At 39.4% G+C, this 17,143-nt stretch overlaps 1 long non-coding RNA gene across 7 annotated transcripts; it reads left to right on the top strand.

Annotated features, from left to right (window-relative positions):
* Window positions 1-760: 760 nt before the first annotated feature.
* LOC137240927 (uncharacterized) lies at window positions 761-9,139 on the top strand. 7 transcript variants are annotated; one of them, XR_010949870.1, is made up of 6 exons: window positions 761-1,060; window positions 1,119-2,197; window positions 2,302-2,401; window positions 2,470-3,403; window positions 3,471-3,683; window positions 8,860-9,139. It is a non-coding gene; the product is annotated as an uncharacterized lncRNA (long non-coding RNA). The 7 variants fall into 7 exon arrangements; XR_010949865.1 differs by having other exon boundaries at window positions 761-1,242; window positions 1,357-2,197; XR_010949872.1 differs by having other exon boundaries at window positions 761-1,676; window positions 1,739-2,197.
* Window positions 9,140-17,143: the final 8,004 nt, after the last annotated feature.

The following is a 17,143-nucleotide window of genomic DNA, read 5'->3' as shown; positions in this document are numbered from 1 at the left end:
ATACAAAAAATGTGCTCCAATTAACATTGCGATGTCCCCGGGAGAGGAATAGGTGATCCCACTCTCGCTTTGTTTGTGAGTATTCCATAGAGTACATACGTGAGGTACTTTCCAAAGTACTTTCACTGTAGTACTCCATGGAGCACCCACAGAGGATCATATGCCAAAGTACTAAAGAGGAATTGTGTCGGAAAGAATTATCGAAGTGAATTTAATTTAAAATGAAAGTAAATGAAGAGGGGCAATACAAGTTTTATATTTTATACTACGAATATTCTTATGTTATTTAGCATTTGCGTGAATAAAGAAACTAATATCTCTATACATACTATAGTATGTATACATAAAACCAGTGCGCTGTTGTATTTTATCAGAGTTGCCAAAGTAAAATTTTGTTATTAGTTATTTGCATGCAATATTTTACTTTTGGCAACTCTGTTCGATCGTCAGCGTGTCGTGATCACTGTCGTTAAAAAGCGAGCAATGATCGGCTGATGGTGTTCCGCAAACGCATTGCAAAGGAGTATCGTTAGAGTACTCCAACATGAAGAAAATGGAACACGTAATCCAACAATTTTTGCAGGGTATGTATATGTTTAAAGTGCGCTGACTAAATTAGGCAAAAATGCCGCGAATATTTTTTGGAACGTGTCGCGTCGCTTAGTGTGCACGCACTTTAAGGTTCATGCATATTATCCACGCGACATGTACCGACACCAGAACGACACGTTCCAACAAAATTTGTCAATGCACACTAAGCGACAGTAACGCGACACGTTCCGACGAAAATAATTTTTTCTTTGTGTAAACACGTGTTTCAATAACTTTGTAAAATAACATTTTAATTAAACAATAAGGTATTTCATACCATTTCAATAAGTCCAGGCCATGTTGGGCATCAGCGAGCTATTACTAACTTGAGATATTTGTACTGTGCACAATCGAACGTACCTACCAAACTATAAAAATTTGTGCATCTGGAGCTGTTTGAAAACAATTAATTTAAAACATCCTGCCAATAAATCTAAACAAAAACTAAATCAGAATTGGGTATTTGCCTGTAAGTACATTGTATAGGATCCAATTAATATGAAATCTACATTGGAACCACATGTTAGAGGGAGTTCTCCTGATAAAAATATAAACACCGCGATCTACCATGCCCATGAACACGATGAGCTGATAGTGCTAGGTATCGAATCCCCATACATATTTTCCACCAAATAAGCAACCGGCGTATCTGTAAGTGTTATTTGTTGTTATCTATGGATTGGATTGTGTTTTATTTGTTCTAATGAATATTTGATGGTTCACTGTTCTTATTCATGAATTTATCGAAACTCTTTTTGACAATAGGGTAAAATGGATTATATCGAGTTTGAAGCCGTGGTAGTTGCATTTTTATGCGAAGAGGAGGAAAAAATACAGGAAGAGAAGCTGAGAAATCGAAAAAGGTTGTGGGTTCATGATATCCCATTTTCAAGGTATAAAGAAGGCGAGTTCCATACTCTTTTGCTTAGGCTAAAGAAGGATGGCGTCAGGTTCCATACGTATTTTCGCATGTCCAGAGAGAAGTTTTCCGAGTTGTTGACTATAATGCAGTCCCATATTAAGAAGGAAGACACGCTTTTCAGAAGAGCAATATGTCCCGAGGAAAGGCTTATGGTAACAATAAGGTGATTAATCATTATGAGTAGGAGCAATGATCCGAAATTAGGCAAGACAATTACCTCTACAGCTACTCTCGCAATATAAAAAAGTGAAGAAATAGAAGTGGAGATGGTGCGTCCACCAGTAAAAGGTGGAAATATAAGCGCCAAATGGAATTCCTTCGCCCATATATTCCGGATAGCGCCACTGTTAGTAATTTGCAGATTCCAGCAGACAATGATAACGTCCGTGACGATTCACAGGGGGAATGCATGGAACATACGGCCGAGAGAGAAAGTTCACCCCAGCCTTCCACTTCCAAATCAAAGCCCAGGAGCAATATTGGCAAACGTTTTGCAATCTTTCCTGACCACTCGGCAAAACAACCTACCACAAACAAACACTGCAAGTCCAATACGCTCGTTTTTCAATGCGATGGCGGACTCCGTAGCAGCATTACCCCAGGTCTTGCAGTTGAAGGCGAAAGGCAAAATTTTTGCCATCGTATCGTAAGTGGAAGCAGAAAACATAGAAAGGAATGCAAGAGGTATTATTATATATACTAATTATGTGCACTTTTTATATTTTGATATGAAATTATCTTTTATTCTTTACTTTGATTAATATAAGACTGTTTTCTCTCCCTTTCAGCTTTCTTGGCCTGAGCTCAAAACTTTGGTGTACCCACACAAGAAACCTTCCATTGGGTTATCTATGGGAAAGACAAAATTTGCCTGCAACCATCCGCAAGGTAGTAACAAAAAAATTTAAATAAAAATTACATTAACTAATAAATAATTTTATATGCAACATTTTCAGGCACACAACTTTAATAAACCATCAATCGGACCCAAGGAGGCTGACAAAAATGTACGCAATTTCTCTGAAGAACAACTGCGTGTCGGACAAAATAGCCGTGTTTTTTAACACGCGTATATACGTTTACGTTTACGGGTAAAAAAAACGGCCATCGACAGTTGCGCATAGTCATATAAAATATTTGGCAGCACTGCCCCGCAAGTGTCAAAATGCCACAAAAACTTGGCAGAACTGTATACGTATACATATTTTTTTGGTTTATTTATGACAGTTCATTAATTATTCTAATCTATGCCGGAAAACATTAAAACGCAGAAAAAATATAATTGCTGAGATGTTAATAAAATTCTTACAAGCTTTCGCTTAACCTGGTGTGTAAAAAGGAAAAATTCTTGTGCTTTGTTTAGGCACTTCTAAATGACAGAACACCTTTCTGCGCTGGCGGCTTTCGCCCAAAATAATATTAAGTTATATAGAATAAACGGGATGGCCTAGAAGGTTTCATGTGGTCATACTAAATCGCTCCCGAGATGGTCGGGCTAGTACTTTAATGGTGCTTGTTCCCGGAACGTACCCGATCTGCATCCGGCAAAGGACCAACAAAGTCCATAACGGGGAGTGTCATCGGTACAACAACAACATTTTTTATTTTCTGCTTTTCATTCATACATATGTGCATTTTAAATAATAAAAAAAGTGTTATATTAATTTAATAGATAACATCTCTGCCGGGGTGCGATTTAGCTTTGAATATGCCAAAATAAGAGGAAACCTACAATTAAGTGCAGATTCACGTTTCATTTGCTAAGGATTTACCTGTAAACAAGGTACTTTCTACAACCAACATGCTTTGGAATACGGTACCAAACTGGTTGGATGTATTTCCCCAAAAGAGGGTGGAACTACGCATCTTGGTTTGGCAGTATTTGCTTCGGTAATTTATATTTGTATTGATTAAATATTGAATTGTAGATAATGTAATGTGAATTAAAATTGAATAGGTAGCCGAAGCAAAAAAGGCAACTGTTATTTATGTGCTGCCACCGGGAGCTGCTGCTGCTATCCTAGAAGCATTAGAAGCAGAAATTTATTTGATTGTTTGCCTCACCAAAGTGTGCCCTAACATGATATGGTTCGCGTTAAACACGCTGTCTTAAGGCAAATAAATCGCGTCTAGTCAGACCCGATTTCCAGGAATTTTCACACCAGAAAGGGTAAGTAAATTGCCTACTATTTTAAATATATAAACAACAAGTATGAATTTGTTAGTGATAATTTGCCATGCTTTGGTTTCAACTGAAGACAGCAAATACCAAAGAGTTCGAAGTTCATGTAAATACCAATTGATTTCTTTAATTAGCGTTTGGAGAGTAAAATACATATGTATGTATGCATAGAACTGCATAGAAAGGGCGGAATTAATTAATTATGATCAGGAGATTTACAAGGTTTTTGACTTTTTCCCTGCGTCGCCATTGTCATTACATTGCGCTAAGAGAGGACATCATCACCTTATTACCCACAGCCAGTTAAAATTTTAGTAAATTCTGCTTCTTTCATTACTGATTCACAACGTGGAAAGTTATATATCGAGCCTGGTAAATTTTAGCAGACTTTCGCATTGCGGTCATTATTAATATTCAAACCCTAGAAGGTTTAATGTAGCCATATCAAAGTTCCCGAGATTGTCGGGCTAGTACCTCAATGGTGCTTGTTACCGGAACGTAGATAGATAATTTATTGAGGCACATCTCCTTCACAGCACCTCATCCTAGTCGACTTCCTTGATGGCCCCTAGCAGTGTTCTTGGTTTGAGGGATTAAATGTGGGAATGCTCTGGCCATGGTGAGCCCATGAGCTTACCCCTACGCCTTGAGATTGCGTCGCATTCTGGGAGGATATGGCCGTTTGCTGATCTATCACAAAATCGGCATGTGTTATTCGATAGTATGTCCAGGTTCTGCATACGGCTGTTCAGTCTATAATGCCCAGTAAGAACAGCTCTTGGGATTCTTAGGTTATCTTGCGACAGGTCTATTATTGCCCTGTAGCGACTTGTGCTATAACCTCCAAACAGTATCTTAGATTTTCTGAAACCTGGCGTATTGCTCCAGTGTTCTTCTCTCTTCTCCCTCCCTTCTACTAATAAATGCCCCTGTAAGCCAACTGGCAGGAACGGCTCGGGATCGATGGGTGATGCAGTTGCTGCCTCTGTTGTTATTGTAGCAGTGCTTCGCCCCATCCAATAGATGTGACCGATCACAAATTGTCATCAATATCCTCTAACGGAAGTCCAAGGAAACTTGCTGTTTCAACAGGGGTGGACCATAATGAAAGGGGTGTTAGAGGCGTTGGTTCCACATTACAGCTAAAGAGATGGTTGGTGTCATGCGGGGCACATTGCAAGCGGGGCATACATTTTGTATGTCGGGGTTGATTCTGGATAGGTGAGAGTTTAGCCTGTTACAGTATCCAGAACGAAGTTCAGCCGGAGTGATTCGCGTTACCCTGGGGAGTATGCGTTCCTCTTCCGCAAGTTTTGGGAACTATTCTTTGAGTACTGGATTCACCGGGAAATTCCTAGCAGAAAGGTCCGACGCCTGTTTGTGGAGTTAACCAAGGACCTGCTTGTGTTTTTTTTGTTTCATACGGCTGAGTTCTCAGGTGCCGTATTTCCTCAAAGTGCTTACGGAGATTACTCCTTAAGTCCCTAGGCGGTGTTGGCTAATCAATCAGATGTCTGTTGGGATGCCCAGGTTTCGCGAGGCGAAAAACTGGAGACATCAGGGAGGTAGCCGTTTATTGTGTTGCAAAGCTCATCGATCTGTGGCCCTGGGCCTGTTGCCATTATTGTGCAGTCATCGGCGTAGGAAACGATAGTAACTCCTTCTGGTGGCGAAGGTAGCTTAGATATTTAGAAATTAAACAAAAGTAGGGATAGGACACCACCCTGAGACACCCCCTGTATAATTCTTCTTGGTTTAGATGTTTCATTTTTAAATTGCACCGATGCCTGCCGACCACCCAGATAATTTATGGTCCACCTTTTAAGTCATTGGGGAAGAGTAGACCCTTCCAGGTCTTGCAGTAATGTGCCATGGTTGACCGTATCAAAAGCTTTTGATAGGTCTAGCGTAACGAGTACTGTTCTATGGTGGGGTTTTGACTTAAACCGCAATTTATCTGGGTACCGATGACATTTAGCGCGGTGGTGGTGCTATTGAGTTTTATGAAGCCATGCTGATGACAGGCTAGCTGCAAACTTGCTTTGAAGTAGGGGAGCAAAATGGCTTCAAGCGTCTTGGCTACTGGCGATAGGAGAGATATCGGGCGATTTGACTCTCCTATGTTAGCTGGTTTCCCAGGATTTAGTAGCGGGACCACCTTGGCCATTTTCCATTTTTCGGGTATGACAAAGGTGGAAAAGGACAGGCTGAAGACAAGTGCTAAATATTTGAAACCCTCTTTCCCTGGGCTTTTAAGCACCGGCATGGCTGTGCCGTCCTTGCCGACTGCTTTAGCCTGACCGATGGCATCCTCAACCTCTTTGGCGGTGATGGTAATTTGTGACGCGCTGAAATTATGTTCATGTGCGTGTCTGTTGGCCCTCCGTCTATCTTTGTCGACCGTGGAATGCATTATATATTGTCGGCAGAAAGCGCTCGCGCATTTTTTCGCATCCGACAGCACTTTATCGCCAAAGGCGATGGAAATTTTGTCATTGTGCCTAGACGGATTCGATAAGGACTTAAGGTGAACCAAAGTTTACCTACACCGGCAGAGAGGTTACAACCGCTTAGGTGCTCCTCCCATTTCGCCCGCTTGTGTTCATCCACAAACAATCCCTTATTTGGGGGTCGCCGGGATCGAGCTGTCTTATAAGTTCACGTTCTCTCGCTAAACTTGCGGCCTCCGCCGGGAAGTGGGGCCGAATTTCGGCAATTCTACCGGCGGGAATGAAACGGGCCGAGGCGGATTCAATGACCTTGCGGATACACGCTCCCCTTGGCGGGCAGCAAAGCGGTTGTCTGTAAAGGATTTCTATTCGTCCCACTTTTTTTTTAAAGTTAATGAAAGTGCGTTTTTCTGTGACGATGAAGTCGGCCGAACGCTCGAGCGAAATAAGTATAGGCAGGTGGTCGGATGCCAATGTTACCATCGGCTGCCAGTTGACGCAGTCTACGAGTTCTGCGCTCACGTTTGAAATATCCGGCGAACTATGACAGCTTCCTCCCATACGTGTGGGGCGTCTCCGTTTATTGTGCAAAACGTCGTTTCTTCTATTTGATCCGCCAAGATCTCACCCCTACTGTCCGCCCAGTTGCTGCCTCTCTTTCCGGGTTGTCCGCCTGCTGTTGTTGTTATAGCTGTGCTTCGCCCCATCCAATAGGTGCGGCCGATCACAAACTGTCATCAATGTCCAAGGAAACTTTCTGTTTCAACAGGGGTGGACTATAATGAGAGGGGTGTTAGAGGCGATGGTTCCACAATACATTTAAAGAGATGATCGGTGTAATGTGGGGACACGTTACAAGCAGGACATATGTTTTGTATGTCGGGGTTAATTCTGGATAGGTAAGAGGTTAACCTGTTACAGTACCCAGATCGAAGCTGAGCTAGAGTGACACGCGTTTCCTCTGCTAGTTTTGGGTATTGTTTTTTGAGTACATGATTCAATGGACAATTCCTGTCATAGGGGTCCGACGCCTGTTTGTGGATTTCACTGAAGACCTGCTTGTGTTTTTTAGCTTCATACGACTGCGGTCTCAGATGCCGTATTTCCTCATAATGCTTACGGAGATGCCTCCTTAAGCCCCTTGGTGGTGTAGGCTCATCAATCAGATGTCTGTTGGGATTCCCAGGTTTCTGGGTTTGCTTGGTTAGCATTTCATTTCTCTCTCTAATGGGGAGTATTCTCGCCTCATTATGTAGATGGTGTTCTGGGGACATAAGAAGACAGCCCGTTGCGGTTCTGAGAGGAGTATTTTGGCAGGCCTGTAGCTTCTTCCAGTGAGTAGTTTTTAGGCTTGGCGACCATATAGGGGACGCGTAGCATGCAGTCGGCTGACCAATTGCTTTGTATGTGGTAATGAGCGTTTCTTTGTATTTTCCCCAAGTACTACCAGCAAGGGATTTGACGATATTATTACGGCTCTGGATTTTCGGTACAATTGCGGCTGCATGCTCACCAAAATGTAGATCCTGATCGAAACTAGAAAGATCGAGGAGATAGCTATTTACCTCAGAAACTAATTCATCCATTGAAGGGCCAGGTCCCATTGCCATAATCGTGCAGTCGCCGGCATAGGAAATGATTGTAACTCCTTCTGGTGGGAAGGGAACCTTGATATGTGTAAAAGAATGGTATTGGACACCATCCTGTGGGACCCCCCAGCGGGACCCCCAGGGGGTCAGAATATACCCTCGGTAGGTATGCCTGTCGAAAGAGGCGACTAAAATATCAGATTCAAGGGGCTGTACAGCGCAATGCTTCAGGTTGCCAGCGCAATATATAGCTTCTCCAAACCCAATTGTCAACCTCACCTATCCGCGGCGAATCCTGTTTCACTAACAAATAAGGCTCTGGCGACCCCAAGCTCCTCATGGAACTTAGGGGTGGGGAGGGAGAGATGGCCTGATGGTTTAACGTGGCCACATAAATCGTTCCCGAGATGATAGGGCTAGAACCTTAATGGTAGCTGTGTTACCGGAGCGTACCGAATCTGTATCCGGCAATGGACCATCACATCGATAACACTCCACAAAGCCTTCGGGGAGCAACCTTATCTCTACAACAACAACAACCCTCTTTTTAATTTTCCTTAGCTTTAAGGTTTCGTTCCTAAATTGAACCGACGCTTGCTAACCATTCAGATAATTAGCAGTCCATCTGTTTAGAAAGGGGGACATGCGTGAGCCTAATATATATGTATGTCTTGGAGTAGCGTGCTGTGTTTGACTGTGTCAAAAGCTTTTGACAAGTCAAGTGCCGCGAGCACTGTCCTGTGATGGTGATATAGTCTATGCCCCATACAAACCGATGGTTCAGATAATAAGCTTTTCGTCATTTCTGCCCCATTTTAAAAGCTACAAGTTTAAAATTTCATCAAATAATTACTTATACGTCATATGTTGTTCAGATAAGTGATTCATAGCTATGTCATGCAGACCACAAGAAACGTGAAACTTTGTATTCTCACACAAATTACCTACTTTTTTATTTAATTTTTATCTAAAAATTCGCTTCCTTAGTTCAGCTCCGTTCATAAAAGGTATGTCCCTCCTTCCTTGTTTTAATTGATGTTGAAAACGACAAAGTTAATAGTGCCCTAAAGTCAAAACTACCACTCATTACCATATATTTTAATAAGTTTTTTTTTTCTATTACAGCATCACCGTAACAATAGTTATAATTCAATACGTGTATTCCCTACCAGTACGTTGAAGCGACAAAGATATGATCAAAGCAATAAATGTCGCTTGTAGGGAGTCTCGAGCGAAAGTTCATCCGGGATCGAATATAAGCTAATCGCTAAGGACACAATGATTCCACTGCCTGGAGTTTTAGAGAACAAAAGTCCCAACATGAGACTTCCTCACTACACTAAAAATCTTTGAATGCCATAAATAATATAAATTGCTGGCTTAATATATGATTGAAAATCAGAATTAAAATGTATTTATTATATATAATAATCTCGTGTCATGGTTTTACTGGAAAAACTCCTTCAGAAATTACTGAACCGAATTGTGTATGTATATATGGTAGGTATGCGAGAACGTAGCTAAATATATTTCATACCTTTGGGTAACCAGGGCCTGGCGATATCTATCTAAATATGGACCCCGGAGACCATACAGCGAGGGTTTATATACCCTTGCTCTGCTCTGGAGATAGAAAGCTATATATAAACCAGAGGTTCCACCAAGGATTTTTGTTTTAACGATATGGGTTTCAAACGAAAGATATGAACAAATGATGGTTTTATTTCAAGATCTTATTCTGCTCCGGAGGTATTGGCCTAAACTGGGGTCGAGATTAAAGGTAGACGTAGATGGTAAGGGCAACAGTAGAAACAGAGGCAAACTTAGAAAGGAAAGGGGTAAGAAGACATTAGTGTGATGGAGGGAGACAGAAAATATTAACGTCAGGGAAGGATATTCCCTATTACGGATTCAAAAGCAGGCCTGGCGAATTTCCGATGCGGTCGCCATCTAGAAACAAAAGCTGTAATATTGAACAAACACATCTACCTTATCCACAATTGTCTTTAACTTCATTATTTATTTCATTATATTATAGTTATTTTTAGCTGATGGATCTTGGTATTAAGGCCCAAAAACGACCTATCGCAAAATAGAATGGTTTCCCAATGGCCCCGGTAACATTGATACAACGCTGAATACTATAACAGAAATAAAATTTAACTTGTATACTTTATTAAATTAACTGTTTTGTATGCTGTCTTAAAACAGGTACTGTGTTACACGATTGACAAAAATTAAAATTAATTCATATAATTCATTTAAATTTGCTGACTTCATGTATATACATTTATTTATTAGTATATCGACTGCTGAGTGGAACACATCGGCTGCCAGTTCGAAAGCGCCCTGTTTCAGAAGCATGGCATCTTCCAAACAAATTCTGAAACAGGTCGTTTTCGAACAAGCAGTCGAGGTATTCCACTCAGTAGTCTATATATAGTCTTGTTTTTTGTAACAAAATTAAATTATCAAATTCAATCATTTTAAATTTACATACATCTTTACACGCATTCATCACATAATTCAGTTTATAAATTCGCTTACTTGCCTAAAATACTAACGATTACTTTTTTTTAATACTTAATTTACCCTTATCCCTTCGTAATAAATAGACTACCACTAAGTTTTTAAACTCATTGCTTATCACATTTTAAATTCATTGTTGTTTTTTTTTTAACTTTTTTAATTTTAAAATTCTAAAATACTGTCACGGATATTAGCATCACTAAGTTATCCCATCACTAAGGCGATGCTAACGCCATGCCAAGCAGTATTTACGTTAATAATCAAATCAAGTATACACATATATAAGGCAGCCCAGAGAGATGTCACACACAGATGCATTTACTTATACGCCTATGTGCGCGCGAGAGACTGTAAACTACAAACATTCACATCAATAATTCAATCTTTATGTATCTACATAAACGAATATCTACACATATGTACCATGTACGAATACGAGCAGCGGAGAGTCAATGCGCAAACACATGCATATATCTGAGAAGTTTGAGAGCTACTGGACTAGTAGATTCTGGAAGCGCCTAAAAGATGTATAAAATTGTGCAATTTTAGTTATAGCTGAGAAGTTTGAGAGCTCATGGACAATGCTAGTACATTCTGGAAAAATGCGAATGTGGAAACCAAAGGGTATAAAAGGCAACAGATGTAGAGGCGCTGCAATTCAGTTTGAGTTGAGCAATCAATCAGTTATTGATTAAGCACGCGATCTGGCGGCCAATAGTAGAGTTTAATTTGAGTTATCAATCAGTTTGGTTATTAAGCCAGCGAGTAGCAAAGTATAAGTGTTATTGTGAAGTACTTTAATAAAGGCCATTTTTCCATTATTCAATATTGGAGTTATTTATTCAACAGTTTAGTGATTCGAACTTAGCAGAGGATTGCAAATAAGAGGATTTGCAAGTAAATTCGTTACAATTGGTGTCAGAAGAGGAATTGTTGAATAAATTCCGAAGATTGGGAATTCAACTTGGACATGGCAAAGTTCAGTGAATTGAAGATCCAGCAACTGAAAAAGGAGTTGGAGAACCGTGGATTAAATACAACCTGCAATAAGATCGAACTTCAAGCACGGCTACGAGAGGTAATGGAGTCGCAAGGAATTGATGTGGATGAGTTTGTCTTTTATCCTGATGGGAACGAAACAATAACAAAAATTGAAGGGAAAAACGAAACTTCGCAGACAGTTACAAACACAGACTTGAACATGATATTGGCTGCAATATCGGCACAAATGTCCGAAATGTCATCACAAATATCCACCAACATGTCATCACAACTGGAAGAACAAAAGACAAATATAACATCCCAACTGGAAGAACAAAAGACAAATATAACATCCCAACTGGAAGAACAAAAGACAAATATAACATCCCAACTGGAGTCACAGAAGACATATATGGCATCCCAACTGGTATCCAGGAGGCACGTATTTCAGAAATGACGTCGCAAGTGTCATCTCAACTGGAAGACCAAAAGACATCTCAATTGGAAGCGCAAGAGGCACGTATATCTGAAATGTCGGCAGAAATTTTGGACCAGGTATCATCAAAACTGGAAGCGCAGGATGCAAAAATGGCTCAATTTCAGGCAGAAGTAGATGATTTAAAAGGTCGTATGGAGCAGTTACAACTAAATCGCCCAGCTGTTTCAGCGAGTAATCCAAAGGTAAAGACACCATCCTTTGACGGTTCTGTTCCTTTTCAGGTCTTTAAGCTACAGTTTGAGAAGACCGCAGCAGTGAACCAATGGAATGCTGAAGATAAAGTTGCAGCTCTGTTCGTGGCACTGAAAGGGCCTGCCGCGGAAATCTTACAGACCATCCCAGAGTACGAGCGGAACCATTACGAAACATTGATGAGCGCTTTAGAGAGACGTTAGGGAAGCGAGCATAGGAAACAGATATTCCAAATTGAGTTGCAAAACCGCTACCAAAAAGCAAATGAGACATTGCAGGAGTTTGCTTCAGATATTGAAAGATTGGCTCATCTTGCAAATGCGGACGCACCCGTGGAATACACTGAAAGGGTAAAAATCCAGAGCTTCATAAATGGCATACAAGATGTGGAAACGAAGCGGGCTACATACGCGAATCCAGTTTTCAAAGCACGCCGTGTGGAAGTAGAAAGGCCAGAGTGGGTAGACACAATTTTGGAAGCACTAAAGCGATCTCAACAGAATGCCGGAGTTATTAAATGTTTCAAGTGCGGCAACCCAGGTCACATTGCACGTCATTGCGATCTTGGTCCTAATAGTTCCAACAATATGGGTGGCCGTAAACGCAAAGCTGGCGGAAATGAGCAATAGCGTGTCGAATGTAAAGAACGAAAACTTGCCCCGGCTGTTGAATGTCCTGTGATATCTGTGTCGCAAATTGAAAGGAAATCAAGCAGTCTTACCGTCAGAGGGAATGTGGATGGTAAAGAGCGTGTACTGACTGTAGATACGGGGGCATCTCATTCCTTGATTCGATCTGATTTGGTCTACAGGAGAGTAAAGTCATTACCTGGAGCAAGGTTGCGTACGGTCACAGGCGAATATAATCAAGTCCAAGGCGAAATGGTATGTGAGGTATTAATTGAAAAAGTCATGGTTCTACACAAATTCGTTGTGGCGGAGATCGTTGATGAAGTCATATTGGGAGTGGACTTCTTGGTTGACCATGATGTCAGGACCGATATGCGGAGAAAAATTATGCGCTATAAGAATCAGGACATACCACTTAACTTTAGTTTGGAAAAAGGGTTCAGCAGTAATCGGGTACTGGTGGAAAAGGCTCGACAAAGACCACGAAAGTCAAAGGCAAAGGTTGATAGATCGAATGGGCCAAATAAATCAAAATCAAAAGTACCTGCGAGTTGGGAAGGCCCGTACAAAGTTGTGAAGAAGATCAGTGATACCATCTACCGCATACAAACCACTGGGAAACCACGGATTAGAAGAGTGGTACATTTGGAGATGCTAGCGGCAGTTAGATCGGGAGATTTGTCTGATCGGGACGATCAGACTTAGGTGGAGGGCAGTGTCACGGATATTAGCATCGCTAAGTTATCCCATCACTAAGGCGATGCTAACGCCATGCCAAGCAGTATTTACGTTAATAATCAAATCAAGTATACACATATATAAGTCAGCCCAGAGAGATGTCACACACAGATGCATTTACTTATACGCCTACGTGGGCGCGAGAGACTGTAAACTACAAACATTCACATCAATAATTCAATCTTTATGTATCTACATAAACGAATAAATAATTGCGTCTACACATATGTACCATGTACGAATACGAGCAGCGGAGAGTCAATGCGCAAACACATGCATATATCTGAGAAGTTTGAGAGCTAATGGACTAGTAGATTCTGGAAGCGCCTAAAAGATGTATAAAATTGTGCAATTTTAGTTATAGCTGAGAAGTTTGAGAGCTAATGGACAATGCTAGTACATTCTGGAAAAATGCGAACGAGGAAACCAAAGGGTATAAAAGGCAACAGATGTAGAGGCGCTGAAATTCAGTTTGAGTTGAGAAATAAATCAGTTATTGATTAAGCGCGCGATCTGGCGGCCAATAGTAGAGTTTAATTTGAGTTATCAATCAGTTTGGTTATTAAGCCAGCGAGTAGCAAAGTATAAGTGTTATTGTGAAGTACTTTAATAAAGGCCATTTTTCCATTATTCAATATTCGAGTTATTTATTCAACAGTTTAGTGATTCGAACTAAGCAGAGGATTGCAAATAAGAGGATTTGCAAGTAAATTCGTTACAATACTAACGATTATTTTTTTAAAATACTTAATTTACCCTTAGCCCTGAATTTGGAAATAAATAGACTATCACTAAGTTTTTAAATTCATTTCCATCTTAATAAAAATTGATCAATTGCTTCAGCTTAGGACTTCCGAACCTCTACTTAAATTTTTCTTTAAGAAAATTTATGTGAAGTTTCAGAAATCTTAAGAAGAAGCAATTATTTTGTCGATCGTGGTATTTACGCTTTTGTGTACTCAGTGCATCTGTTGTATAAACTTGGGAGAGCGTGAGCCTAACATGTTGTGAAGCACCTGAAAAATGCTGAAATACATTGAATCAAATTTAAATATATTAGTAAACAACTTGTACGTATGTCACACTTACACTTTAATACTTGTGATAAATATCACAGTCATACAACACTTGAAGGTGATTGTAGAAGTAATGAAGTGTAAGTGTAACATACGTACAAGTTGTTTACTAATACATTTAAGCAAATGAATTTGATTCAATGTATTTCAGCATTTTTCAGGTACTTCACAACACGTTAGGCTCACGCTCTCCCAAGTTTATACAACAGATGCACTGAGTACACAAAAGCGTGAGATCCTTGGCTTAATGAGCATTTAATTTCTCCGAAATCATACTTTTCATATCTTCGTAAAATTGTCTTTTCAACTCCAACTTTTTTCATAATAATTTTCCTTTGCACTCTTTCTTTTTCGGGGATTGCTTGTTCCAATATTCAAAGGTACTCGGTGGGAGGCTACATAGTTAGAGTTTCCACTGGATGATGGTACATCTCCTAAAGGATCGCGATTGCAATTCGACAAACCCCTTGATGTGGAAGTCATATTGCACAGAGTCTGTGTTCGATGATGAGTTTTGACTGAACAGGGTATCAGGAAGTAAGCATGACTCTATCAATAAATAGAAACAAATATTGTATTTAAGAGAAACTAATAGGTGACCAATTATTGAAATATTTACCAACAGCAGCGAACGAACACCTCTCAGATAAGGGCCTTTGCATCCTTGAGCCTAAATTGAGGGTGTGAGAATTTGAGATTATTGGCTCACGCCAAAAATCTCATCCATTTCTTCCATAAATGGAGCTTGGCAATATGTTGCACCGGTTTGACTCTTATTGTCTTTGGCGCTTTTATAAGCGATCACCTTTATTGTTACAGTGATATCCTACAAAATCAATATAAAACATAATAAACATTTTGAATACAAAATTTAGTAAAAAAAACATACCAAAAAGCCTCGTGCAAACATACCTTCCAACACGTTCACGTAAGCATACTTCTTTTTCCTGCTATGCTTAAACTCGTCCTTTCGGGCACTATAGCACTGCAACAGAAGAAGCGTCTCCTCCCTCGTCCAACGTTTTCTTGATTCTTTTCTGAAAAAATTTAGTAAATATGAATTATTTAGAATTTTTTATAATATTTACACAAAAATACTTACATTTCTCCTGATGACATTTTGTTTTTTAATTAGGGATGGTAAAACAGACTAAAAAAGTCATAAAAACTACTTATTGAAACTTGGAAGTACTGATTTTATATTCTACTATTTCATAAGCGACAAAAAAACTTGTCTCTTAACAGTCTTAAGCGTAAACGGATATACGCGTGTTAAAAAACACGGCTAATGTCATCTCACTACAATATGCCTCGAATAAGGGTGCCAATCAATCGGGCATTAATTTCGGCAACACTCGAAATATTTAAAAAGCTAACTTACAACATATATATGTTTTACTACTGCGCAGAAGCAAATGTGTATAACAATGACGTATAACAGTTTAAACAATTTTAATTGAAATTACATATATACCTTGTTTGTTTGTTGAGTGCATTGTTATACATATATATTTATTTTATACGGCATTTTTTTGTTTTTAATTAAATTTAAAGATTCCACAAGTGTCCAAATTTTGAGAAAGAAGAAAGACGCGAAGAAAACGAACTAACAAATGTATTCCAAATTTTGCATTCTTGATAATTTACTTTATAAAAGTATACTTGTATTGAACAGCACATTTATGTATGTAGCATTATCCATGTAAGCAAAATTACTTTAAAACTCAAGCAAATAAGAAAGATCTAGAAAATTTTATCATAAAGTTTGAAGTGTTACTTATATTTTAGTTTCTATCTAATTAGCACCTACCAAAATGAGCAAATACTGTAACAAAATACGTTAAGAAGCACTTCTATAGATACATGCTACATATGTACAAAACTATTCTTGTATATGTATTTTAAATGCCTCATTCTTGGCATTAAAAATTAAACACTGTTAATACAACCACAATTAAAGAAAACACCAATCATTCGCATTCTATGAAACTTTTACTCTTAATTTGTTCAAAGATTGAAAAAATGAATAATTGAATGACCTTTTTTAAAGTGTGAAATTTGTCAACTTAACCTGTAAAACCTTTGAATAAAAAGCAAACAAAATATACCAAACGAAAATGTAATTAAAATATCTTCTCCGTTTTAAATATCGTTACATATATATTATTGTAGAATGTATTTATTAATCATATACATACATATACAGAGATACGAATGTATTATCAGTCGAACAGTTAAATAGGTGGATGGTGTCATTCTTCCGACGTATATTGTTCCTGCCAAAATCGTTGGTTCATGTGTTCCATTTTCGACGATTGGAGTATTTTAAGGATCACTTTATCCAGCTCTCGCTTTGCTTGTGAGTACTCCGTGGGAATATTTTGGAAGTACCTACTCTTCCGTAAAGAATGTGGTCCAATTTACATGGCGATGTCCTACCCTGGCAAATCGCTGGATCATGTGTTCGATTTTTGACGTGTTGTAGTATCTAAAGGATTACATACTCTAGCTCTGGCTTTGCTTGTGAGTACTGTATGGAATATTTACTTGGGAGTATTTTGAGAAGTATCTACTCTCCCGAGGGTATTCCATTGAGTACTCAGAAACACACTGAGAGCCGGAATATGTGGTCCTCTCCTACCCTGCTAAAATCAGGGGTCCTCCGTGCAATTTTATGTTCCATTTTCGGCATATTGGAGTATTTAGAGGATCACCTACTGCAGTTCTCGCTTTGCTTGTGTGTACTCTATGGAGTATTTACTTGG

The sequence above is a fragment of the Eurosta solidaginis genome, chromosome 1 (assembly GCF_040869045.1).
Source record: "Eurosta solidaginis isolate ZX-2024a chromosome 1, ASM4086904v1, whole genome shotgun sequence".
In the NCBI taxonomy this organism is placed as follows: domain Eukaryota; kingdom Metazoa; phylum Arthropoda; class Insecta; order Diptera; family Tephritidae; genus Eurosta; species Eurosta solidaginis.
Note: the sequence above shows the minus strand (reverse complement) of the source record. Positions and strands in the feature narration are given on the sequence as shown.